We start from the raw sequence: 12,313 nt of genomic DNA on the forward strand, positions 1-12,313 counted from the left end.
TGGTCCTCATTCTTTCTGAGGAGAGTTAATGCATTACAGTTTCACAAACTGCAAGGTCTGGTAAGTCAGAGACGGTTGTGTGCAAGTCAGTCTTCGCTGACCTAAGACAGGACAGCCTCGCAATAAGAGGAGGTTGCTCCAAAGACGGGTAATGGCCAAGCATTGCCTTCCACCAGGCTCAGACCCCGTTTGTGCCCCTGATCATAATGAGGACTTATGCCCGCCATACTTGTTGATATGCACTGTCTATGGCCCTAGCACTCTGAGGGTTTTGTCCCATTGCACCAGAAGTGGCATAGACTGTCAACAATGGTGGTGACGTCCTGCTTTGGGGAATGCGGCCTCCATAACTTGCTTGTGTGGATAACCCCGAGTGGGCTATACAAATTGGCTCTTCCAAAATGCCTTTTTTATGCTCATTGAGAATCCTAAAGGGTCCCCTCATTTTAAAGAGATAAAAAGGGATGATATGTTGGGAACTAAGCCCTGGGACCCTTCCTAAGAGCCTGGCCCACCAGATAAGCACCAGACGCTAGCAGGCCATAGTTTCTTACTATGTTCCCGAAACTGTTTGCTTTGGGACACATCCGTGACCACAGATATTATCTTTGGGCCTTGTAACTCTTTAACCCACCTTCTTAGTCTTGGGAACTTCCCACTTCCCCACCAAGGGTCTTAGTATTTTTCCACTACTACTTCCCTTCTCTCACCCCTCTCCCCCGTCCTGCCAGAACCATGCTTTAAAAAGAAATACCAAAGCTCAATAAAGCTGACACTTGACCAGCAACCGTCTGCTTGTGACCTTTCTCTCTCTCACCCATCTTTTCCAGGATTGACCCCCTTCGCCCCCACAAATAACTAGGTCCTGCGGGTCGGGGCATTGGGTCTCTGAGCTGGTGCCATAAGCCTGCATGTCCTGATCAATTTCCCAGGCTGATTGGTGGGCACAACGGCACCAGAGACTGGGAGTCCCAGTTGCAAAAAATCCCCACAGGGAAGCAAAGTTGCAAGACTGATCACTGGTCACCTTGTCTTTCCCTGGAAGGTCTCTCAGACTGTGGGTACCTGCCTCCATCACAAATGAGCTCCTGCCACCCGAGGAGAGCAGCTGCGCACCCAGCTCAAAATCCCTGCTCCCTTTTGGGAGGAGGCAAGAGGCATCCAGCAGAATCTGCCACAGACCACATTGTCTGTACCCCAACCTGAGATCGGGACTGAGAAAACCCAGTCCTCAGGCAATCCCCCAAAGGCTGCCACAACCCTGCCACGGCGGAGCTGACTGTTAGATAGGCTCACAGTGGCTTCACAGTGCCGGAACTCCAGTGCTGCTGGCGGCTCCTAGCAAACAAACTTCAGCGTGGGATCTGGGACTGTGGTCATTTTACATGTCCTGAGATTCTCCTACATCCATCTCAGTAAGGTCTAGCAGCAAGTTCTATCACCAGCACCCTGCCCCTGACCCCTGGCAGAGAAACCCTGGCTCAGGATCGGACTGAGAAGCCCCAACCCCTTCTGGCACTCCCCTGAGAGCACCTCCATAAACTTGCCCTAGCAGAGGAGAAGGTCAGAGGGGAAGGACAGAGAGGCAGCCTGCCAAGGACACAGCACCCTCTCTCCAGCTCATCCAGCAGACCCTAGCAGAGAAACCCAAGCTCTGGATCTGAGGACACTCAACCCTACCTGGTACTCTTTCGGGATCAGCAAACATAGGTTCTACCACCAGGCTGCTTCTGGCAGAGAGATCTGGGTCCAAGATCTGGGATTGAGAACACTCAACCCAACTCTTTCCCGTGCTACTCAGGGATCAGTCAACATAACCCCTCCTGACAGAGGGAAAAGACAGAGAGGCAGCACACAGGAAAGGTGGACACTGAGTCCTGCAGCCACAGTGTCACAGAGCTGACTGTTAGCCTACCCATGCACTTTCCGCAGCAGGACCAAAGCAGAGAGTAGAGAGCAAGGGGAACCCCTGTGCATTCCAACTGGTCCTGCAAGAGAGTGAGTGAGCCTTCTAGAGAGAATTTGCCCCAGACCCAGGACCTCTCCACAGAAGCAACCAGATGAGATCCCTGCCACCCACACCCCTTGTGTGGGCATCATAGGGATTCTTGGGATAGCGACCCCATCGTTGAAGACTCTGCTTTGCGGGTCCACCAGTATAATCCAGGCAAACAATCCCTGGATCTCAGACAGAACTGCATAATAGTGGCTTGCAGGCCACTCCAATAGTCAGAGAATCCACGCATGCACACTGTGCCAGCAAAAAGTGCATGCAAATAGCGCCAGCATCACATTCCTTACTTAGGCAAAACTGAAACCACAGTGCACACTCACAAACCAGTGAACCTCTCTCATCTCATAGCCCGAACTACAATCTCGAGAAGCAAACAGTGAGGATTACAAATAACCAGATGGCTAGAGGCAGATGTAAGAACACTCCCAACAAAAATCAGGACATAATGACCTCACCAGCAACCCCACAAAACAATGGACACTTCAATTCACTAGATATACAAGAAAACGACCTCAAAACTATGTTTCTCCAGCTATTAAAGGCCCATAAAGATGAAATGAACAAAGCCCTCACAGAAATAGCCAAAGAAATCAAGACTAATCAAGAGGAAACAAATCAAGCTCTCAGAGAAATGACCACGAAAATTGAGGCAAACAAAGAAGAAATGCACAAAGCTCTCAAAGAAATGTCCACACAAATGAAGGCAAATAAAGGAGAAATAAACAAAGCTCTCATAGAAATACAGGCAATTATACCTAAAGAAGTAGAGGCACAATTAGTGATACATAGAGAGGAAACAGACAAAAAAAATAGAAGCCGTCATTGAAAAGCAGAACTCCACATTCAAACAGATAAAGGAAATGGTGCAAGACATGAAAACAGAATTAGAATCAATAAGGAAAACACAAATAGAGAAAAACTAGGAGCTGGAGAACATAGAGAAAAGATCAGGAACTACAAAGGTAAGCATCACCAACAGAATACAAGAGATGGAAGAAAGAATCTCAGGAGCCGAAGATTCACTTGCAGAATAGACATGTCTCTCAAGGAAAAAATAAAATCAGAGAAGTTCCAAACACAAAACATCCAAGAAATCAAGGACACCATGAAAAGACAAAACCTAAGAATAATAGGAGTAGAAGAAAAAGAAGACATTAGGCTCAAAGGTCTGGAAAATATTTTCAAGAAAATTATAGAAGAAAACTAACTTTCCCAACTTAAAGAAGGAGAGGGCCATAAACATACAAGAGGCCTACAGAACACCAAGTAAAGTAGATCAGAAAAGAAATTCTTCATGTCACATCATAGTCAAAACACTGAACCTACAGAACAAAGAAAAAATTCTAAAAGCAACAAAGGAAAAAGACCAAGTAACATATGAAGGTAGACCTAGCAGAATTACACCAGATTCCTCAACAGACACTATAAAAGCCAGAAGGGCCTGGACAGAAATTATACAGTCCTTAAGGAACCACAGTTTCCAACCCAGACTAATATACCCAGCAAAACTTTCAACCAACATAGACCGAGAATTCAAAATATTCTAAGAAAAAAAAAAAACAAATTTAAACAATATCTACATAGTAACCCAGCTCTACAGAAGTTACTAGAAGGGAAACTCCAAACCAATGAAAACATCTACATCTAAGGAAACAGAGGAAATAGATAACTACACAACAACAACAACAACAACAACAAATAATACAAGCAATGAAACTTAGTGACACCAACAACCCCACATCTAAATTAAGTAACAATTGTTGGTCACTAGTTTCTATTAACGTCAATGGACGCAACTCCCCAATAAAAAGACATAGACTAACAGAATGGTTGGAGAAACAGGATCCAACACTCTCTTGTATCCAAGAAACACACTTGTGCAACAAAGATAAACACTACCTCAGAGTAAAGCGCTGGAAAAATGTTTTTCAAGCAAATGGTTCCAGAATACAGGCTGGAGTAGCCATCCTATTATCTAATAAAATAGACTTTCAACCCAAGTTAATAAAATAAGATAAGGATGGCCACTATATTCTCATCAAAGGAAAAATCCCAACAAGAGGACATCACAATTTTGAATATCTATGCCCCAAATACAAGAGCACCTACATTTGTAAATGAAACAATATTAAAGCTAAAATCACACATTGATCCTAATACCCTAATAGTGGGAGACTTCAACACTCCACTCTCACCAAGGGACAGATCAACTAGACAGAAAACAAATAGGGAAATAAAAACACAGAGACCCTAAATCAAATGGACCTAATAGACATGTACAGATCTTTTCATCCAAACTCAAAAGAGTATACCTTCTTTTCAGCACCACATGGAACCTTCTCCAAAATAGACCATATAGTTGGTCATAAAGCAAGCCTGAACAGATAGAAAAAGATTGAGATAATCCCTTGTATTCTATATGACCACCATGGACTAAAGCTGGACCTCAACAACAACAGAAATAACAAAAAGCCGACACAAACATGAAAACTGAACAAATTGTTACTCAATGACAGCTAGGTTAAGGAAGAAAAAAAGAAAGAAATAAAAAACTTCCTAGAATTCATTGAAAATGAAGGCACAACATACCCAAATTTATGGGACACACTGAAAGCAGGGCTCAGGGGAAAATTTATAGCACTAAGTGCCTGCAAGAAGAAATTCCTAACATCACATGCAAACAACTTAATGGCCTAACTGAAAACCCTAGAAAAAAAAAAAAGAAGGAGATACAAGAAGAGCAGACAGCTGGAAATAATCAAACTGAGGGCTGGAATCAACCAATTAGAAACAAATAAAACTATCCAAAGAATCAATGAAACAAAAGCTGGTTCTTTGAGAAAATCAACAAGATAGACAAACCCTTAGCCAAACTAACTAAAAAGCAGAGAGAATCTATCCAAATCAACAAAATCAGAGATGAAAATGGTGACATAACTACAGACACTGAGGAAATTCAAACAATCATTAGGTCATACTACAAAAACCTATATGCCACAAAATTTGAAAAACTAAATGAAATGGACAATTTTCTTGATAGATTTCATCTTCCAACATTAAGTCAAGATCAGTTTGAAAGACTGAATAGTCCTATATCCCCCAAGCAAATCGAAGCAGTCATTCAAAATCTCCCTTCTAAAAAAAGCACTGGGCCAGATGGATTCAGCACGGAATTCTACCAGACCTTCAAAGAAGTGCTAACTCCAATTCTCCTCAAACTATTCCACAAAATAGAAACAGAAGGTACATTACCAAACCATTCCATGAAGCGACAGTCACCCTGATACCTAAACCACACAAAGATCCAACAAAAAAAGAGAACTTCAGACCTATCTCTCTTATGAACATTGATGCAAAAATACTCAATAAAATACTAGCAAACCAAATCCAAGAACATATCAAAGATATCATCCACCATGACCAAGTAGGCTTCATCCCAGGCATGCAAGGGTGGTTCAACATACGGAAATCCATCAATGTAATCCACCACATAAACAAACTGAAGGAGAAAAACCACATGATCATCTCCTTAGATGCTGAAAAGCATTTGACAAAGTCCAACACCCATTCATGTTTAAAGTCTTGGAGAGATCAGGGATACAAGGCACATACTTAAACATAATAAACACAATATACAGTAAGCCTATAGCCAAATTCCAACTCAATGGAGAGAAACTTAAATCAATCCCACTTAAATCAGAGACAAGACAAGGCTGCCCACTCTCTCCATACCTCTTCAACATAGTACTTGAAGTCTTAGCCAGAGCAATAAGACAACTAAAGGAGATCAAGGGGATACAAATTGGAAAGGAAGAGGTCAAAGTGTCACTATTCACAGCTGATATGATAGTATATATGAACGACCCCAAAAATTCAAGCAGAGAACTCCTCCAGCTGATAAACACCTTCAGCAAAGTGGCAGGATACAAAATCAACTCAAAAAAATCAGAAGCCTTCCTGTATACCAAAGACAAAAGAGCCGAGAAAGAAATTAAGGAAACAACACCCTTCGCAAGAGCCACTAATAACATAAAGTACCTTGGGGTGACACTAACCAAGTAAGTGAAAGAGCTGTTTGAGAAAAAATTCAAGTCTCTGAAGAAAGAAATTGAAGACGATCTCAGAAGATGGAAAGATCTCCCATGCTCATGGATTGGTAGGATTAACATTGTGAAAATGGCAATCCTGCCAAAAGCAATTTACAGATTCAATGCAATTCACATCAAAATACCAACTCAATTCTTTACAGACCTTGAAAAAAAGATTCTCAGCTTCATATGGAGAAATAAAAGAACCAGCATCTCCAAAACAATCCTGTACAACAACAGATCATCTGGAGGTATCTCCATCCCCGATCTCAAGTTGTACTACAGAGCAATAGTGATAAAAACTTCATGGTATTGGCATACAAACAGAAAGGAGGATCAATGGAACTGCATAGAAGACCCAGAAATAAACCCACACACCTATGAATACTCGAATTTTGGCAAAGAAGCCAAAGCATTCAATGGAAAAAAGACAGCATCTTCAACAAATGGTGCTGGTCCAACTGGATGTCCACATGCAGAAACATGAAATTAGATCTATATTTATCACCCTGCACAAAACTATAGTCCAAGTGCATCAAAGACCTAGGAATAAAACCAGATACTCAAAATGTGGTAGAAGAAAAACTGGGGAACAGCCTAGAACTCATAGGAGACAACTTCCTGAACAGAACACCAACAGCACAGGCTCTAAGAGCAACAATCAATAAATGGGACCTCATGAAACTGAAAAGCTTCTGCAAAGCAAAGGACACTGTCATCAAAACAAAATGACTGCCTACAGATTGGGAAAGAATCTTCACCAATCCTTTATCTGACAGAGGACTAATATCCAGTATATAGAAAGAACTAAAGAAGCTGAAAAGCAGCAAACCAAGTAATCCAATTAAAAAATGGGGAACAGAGCTGAACAGTGAATTCTTGACAGAGGAATATCAAATGGCAGAGAAATACTTAAATAAATGCTCACCCTCATTAGCCATCAGGGAAATGCAAATCAAAACAACCCCGAGATATCACCTTACACCCATCAGAATGGCCAAGATGAAAAATTCAAGTGACAACACATGCTGGAGAGGTTGTGGAGAAAGGGGAACCCTCCTCCACTGCTGGTGGGAATATAAACTGGTACAACCACTCTGCAAAGCTATCTGGCACTTTCTAAGACAATTAGGAATAGTGCTTTCTCAAGACCCAGCTATACCACTGCTAGGTATATACCCAAACTTTGTTAAAGTACACAAAAGGGATACTTGCTCAACCATGTTTATAGCAGCTTTATTTGTAATAGCCAGAACATGGAAACAACGCAGATGTTCATCAAAGGTGGAATGGGTACAGAAATTGTGGTATTTTTACACAATGGAATACTACTCAGCAATCCAAAAGGAGGAAAATGGTGGGATCTAGAAAAGATCATTCTGAGTGAAATATCCCAGAAGAAGAAAGACAAACACGGTATATACTCACTTATATAGACATATAAGATATGACAAACATAATGAAATCTATACGCATAAAAAAGATAATCAAGAGGGTGGACATGGGGTAAGATGATCAATCCTCATTTAGAAAGACAGATGGGATGTGCATTGAATGTATGAAACAAGTGTACTGAGTGCATCTGAAAGACTCTAACTAGCAGTGTTTTCAAAGCAAAGACTCATGACCAAACCTTTGGCAGAGTACAAGGAATCATAAGAAAGAAGGGGAATTAGTCTGATGGGGAAAAGATAGGAGCTCGACAAGGACCAAAAATATCTGGCACAGGGTCTTTTCTGAGACTGACATTCAACCAAGGACCATGTATGGATATAACCTAGAACCTCTGTTCAGATGTAGCCTGTGGTAGCTCAGTAACCAATTAGTTTCCCAAAGTGAGGGGAACAAGGACTATTTCTAACAGGAACTCAATTACTGGCTCTTTGGTCTCCCCACCTCCCAAGGGAGGAGCAGTCCTGCTAGGCCACAGAGGAGGGCTTTGCAGCCAGTCCTGAAGATACCTGATAAAACAGGATCAGATGAATGGGGAGGAGGTCCTTCCCTATCAGTGGTCTTGGAAAGGGGCATGGTGGAGATGAGGGAGGAACGGAGGGGCTGGGAGAAAATGAGGGAGTGGGACATGGCTGGGATATAGAGTTAATAAAATGTAACTGATAAGAAAAAATAAAATTAAAAACAACAGCAGAGCTTCTAGAGCTTTTTGCAGTAGTTAAGATTTTTCAGATTCTAGGAAATTTCCCTTTTCATCTACATACTGACAGTGCCTGCCTATATTGGCCACTCTGTTCCACTTCTTGAAACAGTTCCCTATATTAGACCATCTACAAATGTTGTTCCTCTTTTTATCAAGTTCCAGGAGTTAATGAACTCTAGAAGTCAACCCTTTGTCTTGCTCACCTCCTAGAGCACTCAGACCTTCCAGGTCTTCTCTCTTTGGGAAATTCATGTGCCTATGCCGGCACATGTTTGGCATTCCCCAATTTCAGTAAGCACTCTTGAGCAGGCCAGAAAAAAAACATGTCCTGCATCATTTAAATGCACACACATTTCAACTGCTTTTTAAAATCACCAGGGAGCAGGCACACCAATTTGTCAAACAATGTCCTGCCTCTGTCACTCTCTTGCCCACTCCTCATTTGGGAGTTTGTCACACATGCCTCTTTTTAAATGACATCTGGCAAATGGATGCTACGCACTTACCTGAATTTGGTAATTTTAAATATCTTCATGTAACAATGGATACCTTTAGTGGATCATTTTTTTCCAGTTTTCATACAGGAGAAGCTTCAAAAAATGTTATAGCTCATTTTGTAAGCGGTCTCTTTGTTATGGGAAAACCTAAGTTTTTATAAGTGGATAACGGTCCTGGTTACACTGGAAAAAATTCTCAGGAATTTTGCCATCAATAAAAATTAAACACATCGGGGGAGCCAAGATGGTGGCCCAGGGAAAGCACTGCACCGGGACAGCACTCTCTGTGCAGCGACCAGGAGACTGAACTCTGGGCCCTAAAACTGCAATGATTCTGTTTCACAGGTGAGGGGAGGCTCCCACAGCTTGGGAATCGGTCTGGTCCACTCTGAGCTGCCCAGTCAGAACCAGGAAGAAATCCCAGGTAACTCAGGCTTTGGGTCTCCAGGCTGGAGCCGCAAGCCTGCGTGTCCTGGTCACTTTCCCAGGCTGATCCGTAGGCACAAGGGTGCCTGAGACTGGGTGTCCCAGGCACAAGAAAGCCTCACGGGGAAGCAAAGTTGCGAGTCTGGTCACGGGTCACCCAGTCTTTCCCTGGAAGATCTCACAGATCATGGGTACCCACCACCATAGCAACTGATCTCCCGCCTCACTGAGAGCTTTGCGCCCAGCTCACTGGTACAGACAGGCTGTGTGCCCCAGTGCAACAGGGACTGAGAACCCATGCCCAGAGAGGGCCCCACAGGGAAGGAAGAAACCGTACTGCTGGGGTCACCTAGGCTGTGCCTGTGGAAAGTCTAACAGACTGCAGATTGCAAACAGGTGAGTACACCCAGCCATCACAGATCCGGGCCCAAGCAGGGCCACAGAGATATTGGGAACCCAGCCCCCACAGAATAGCAGGCAGACACACGCTCCTCCAGCCCAGAGGCCTGCTTTGTACCAAGTACTCCTTACAGACAGAACTGTGTGTCCCAAGACACCAGAGTCTTAGAGTCACTGTCTGGAGAAACCCTCACAAGGAACAAGGAACAAAGCAAAGGGGATGGACTTAGGCAACCCAGTATATCCCCAGAAAAGTTCCCGCAGACTGGCCCAACCCAGGGAACTGCTGTACCCCAAATAACTTGGTGTTACCAGGAGAGCAGTACTCACCCGCCACAGATTACCTCTTGGGTTCCAGGGCACAGAGCCCCAACCTCAGACCTACAAAAGACTGGGAACCCTGAGATCAACCCCCAGATACTGCTCCAAGGGGCAACCAGTTATTCCTAACAAAACCGACCAAACCATGGGACACACAGGTTGGAGCAGCTGATCACTAAATTTACAGCAAGAAAACCCAGAAGGAGGGCAGCTGTCTCCAGGACATCTGCCAATGAGAGGAGAGCCCTTTTGACTAATCAGGATCACAGTTACAGCCCAGGGCTCTATGCCTGTGGTAAGCTGTAGCAACTCCTGAAAAACACCGGCCATCCAGTGACTATACCCAATGAGCTGAGAAGGCTTCCTTCAGGAAAAAAAATCTTCCTGCCAAAGGGATTCTCTGCACTACAAGACTCCAGGAACAACCAGAAACTAAGTTCAAACAACTAAGATAGCCCAATGCATAGAGGACAGCGTAAAAGTTCAACCAACAAAAGCCAGAGCAATATGGCATCTCCAGAACACAGTTATCCAGGGGCAAATAGCCCTGGACACCCCAGCATAATTGAAATTCAAGGAGATGACCTAACATCTATGCTCATGAGGAAGATAACAGAGGAAACAAATAAAATACGAAAAGAAATAGAGGAAGCTGCAGCCAAACAGTCTGTGGCCTTTAGAGAGGAAATGCTTAAATCACTGAATGAAATAAAAGAAACAGTAGATTGTTCAAACAAACAGCTGAAGGAATTGACAGAAAAACACTGTTGGGCAGAGTGAATGGAATTTTATGTATGAAGTGGGAAATAGTAAGAGCTGGAGAGGACAGGGTCTCCACAAGGAGAGCAACAGAATAAGGAAATTTGAACACAGGGAACTTCCCAGAGACTCATACTCCAACCAAGGACTATTCATGGAGATAACCTAGAACCCCTGCACAGATGTAGCCCATGGCAGTTCAGTGTCCAAGTAGGTTACATAGTAATCGGAAGAGGGACTGCCTCTGACATAATCTGATTGGCCTGCTCTTTGATCACCTCCCCCTGGGGGGGAGCAGCCTTACCAGGCCACAGTAGAGGACAATGCAGCCACTTTTGATGTGAACTGATAAACTAAGATCAGAAAGGAGAGGAGAACCTCCCCATCAGTGGACTTGCATGCATGAAGAAAGGGGAGGGAGAGTAGGATCGGGAGGAGAGGAGGGAGGGCCTTATAGGGTATACAAAATGAATAAAGTGTAATTAATAAAAAAAATAAAAAAAATTAAACACATCACTGGCATTCCTTATAATCCCCAAGGTTAAGGAATTGTTGAGCTTGTCCATTAAACTGTTAAAAACACCCATCACAAGTTAAAGAAAGGGCAGTTATATCCCATGAAAGGATTCCCAAGAAATGTTATTCAATGTGTACTGTTTGTTCTTAATTTCTTAACCTTGGATGCCTTTGGCAAGTCTGCTGCTGATCGCCTTTGGCACCCTGAAACAAATAAAAAATTATTTCCCAGTCATGTGGAAAGAACCCCTCACATCCAAATGGAATAGTGCAGACCCAGTTCTTATCTGGGATCGAGTATCAGTGTGCCTATTTGGCAGCAGGATGGATCAGCCAGATGGCTGCTAGAAAGGCTAATAAAAAAAAAATAGAGGCCCTCCTCTAAACGGCAGAAAAAAATAAAACCAGCCAGATATAAACCATGGTCTCCTGACATCTAGGATGTCAAGTCCCCCTGAGATCCTTCTCCTTATTATTATTATTATTTTTTGAACAGATGAAACCACCTTGGATAATATTCCTGTGAGTGATAATGCAAGACAAGAAGGTGATTACAGACCAAAAGAACAATGTCCACCAACTCTATAAATATACTGGGAAAGATTCTGGAGAATATGCTGAGGTATATTATGTACAATCACAGGTCACTTTGGATACCTAGTGGTACCCTGACATGTCCTTTCTTGCCCCTGAGCCACTTTCACCTGTGAGCAATGGAAACAGGCAAATGGGCTCTATGCCTGCCCAGGTTATAAGAGGATTAAGGGATGTGGAGGTGCTGAACCATTTTAGGTTCCTCCTGGGGATGTGAAACCTTAGCTGTCATTGCCACAGGAAGCTGGGGACACCTTAATAGTGATGATTACATTGTGATAACTAATACATCTAAGATTGATATTAACTCCTGGAAATCACATTATTATTTGACAAATACCTGTGACAGGATAAGATGGTCCTCAAGCTGGCAACAGCTCCAGGTTCCCATCTTAGAGCTGTCTTTCACTTCTAAAGGAAAACAAAAATCATTTCTCTGGCATAGGGGCCTGACTTGGGGCCTACACCTATACTACAGGTGTGCCAAGAATGGTACAGGAGTTATCATTTACCTCATCCTAAGGAAAGAATCAGCTATTCCACC

The sequence above is a fragment of the Meriones unguiculatus genome (genome assembly GCF_030254825.1).
Source record: "Meriones unguiculatus strain TT.TT164.6M chromosome Y unlocalized genomic scaffold, Bangor_MerUng_6.1 ChrY_unordered_Scaffold_25, whole genome shotgun sequence".
Classification (NCBI taxonomy): domain Eukaryota; kingdom Metazoa; phylum Chordata; class Mammalia; order Rodentia; family Muridae; genus Meriones; species Meriones unguiculatus.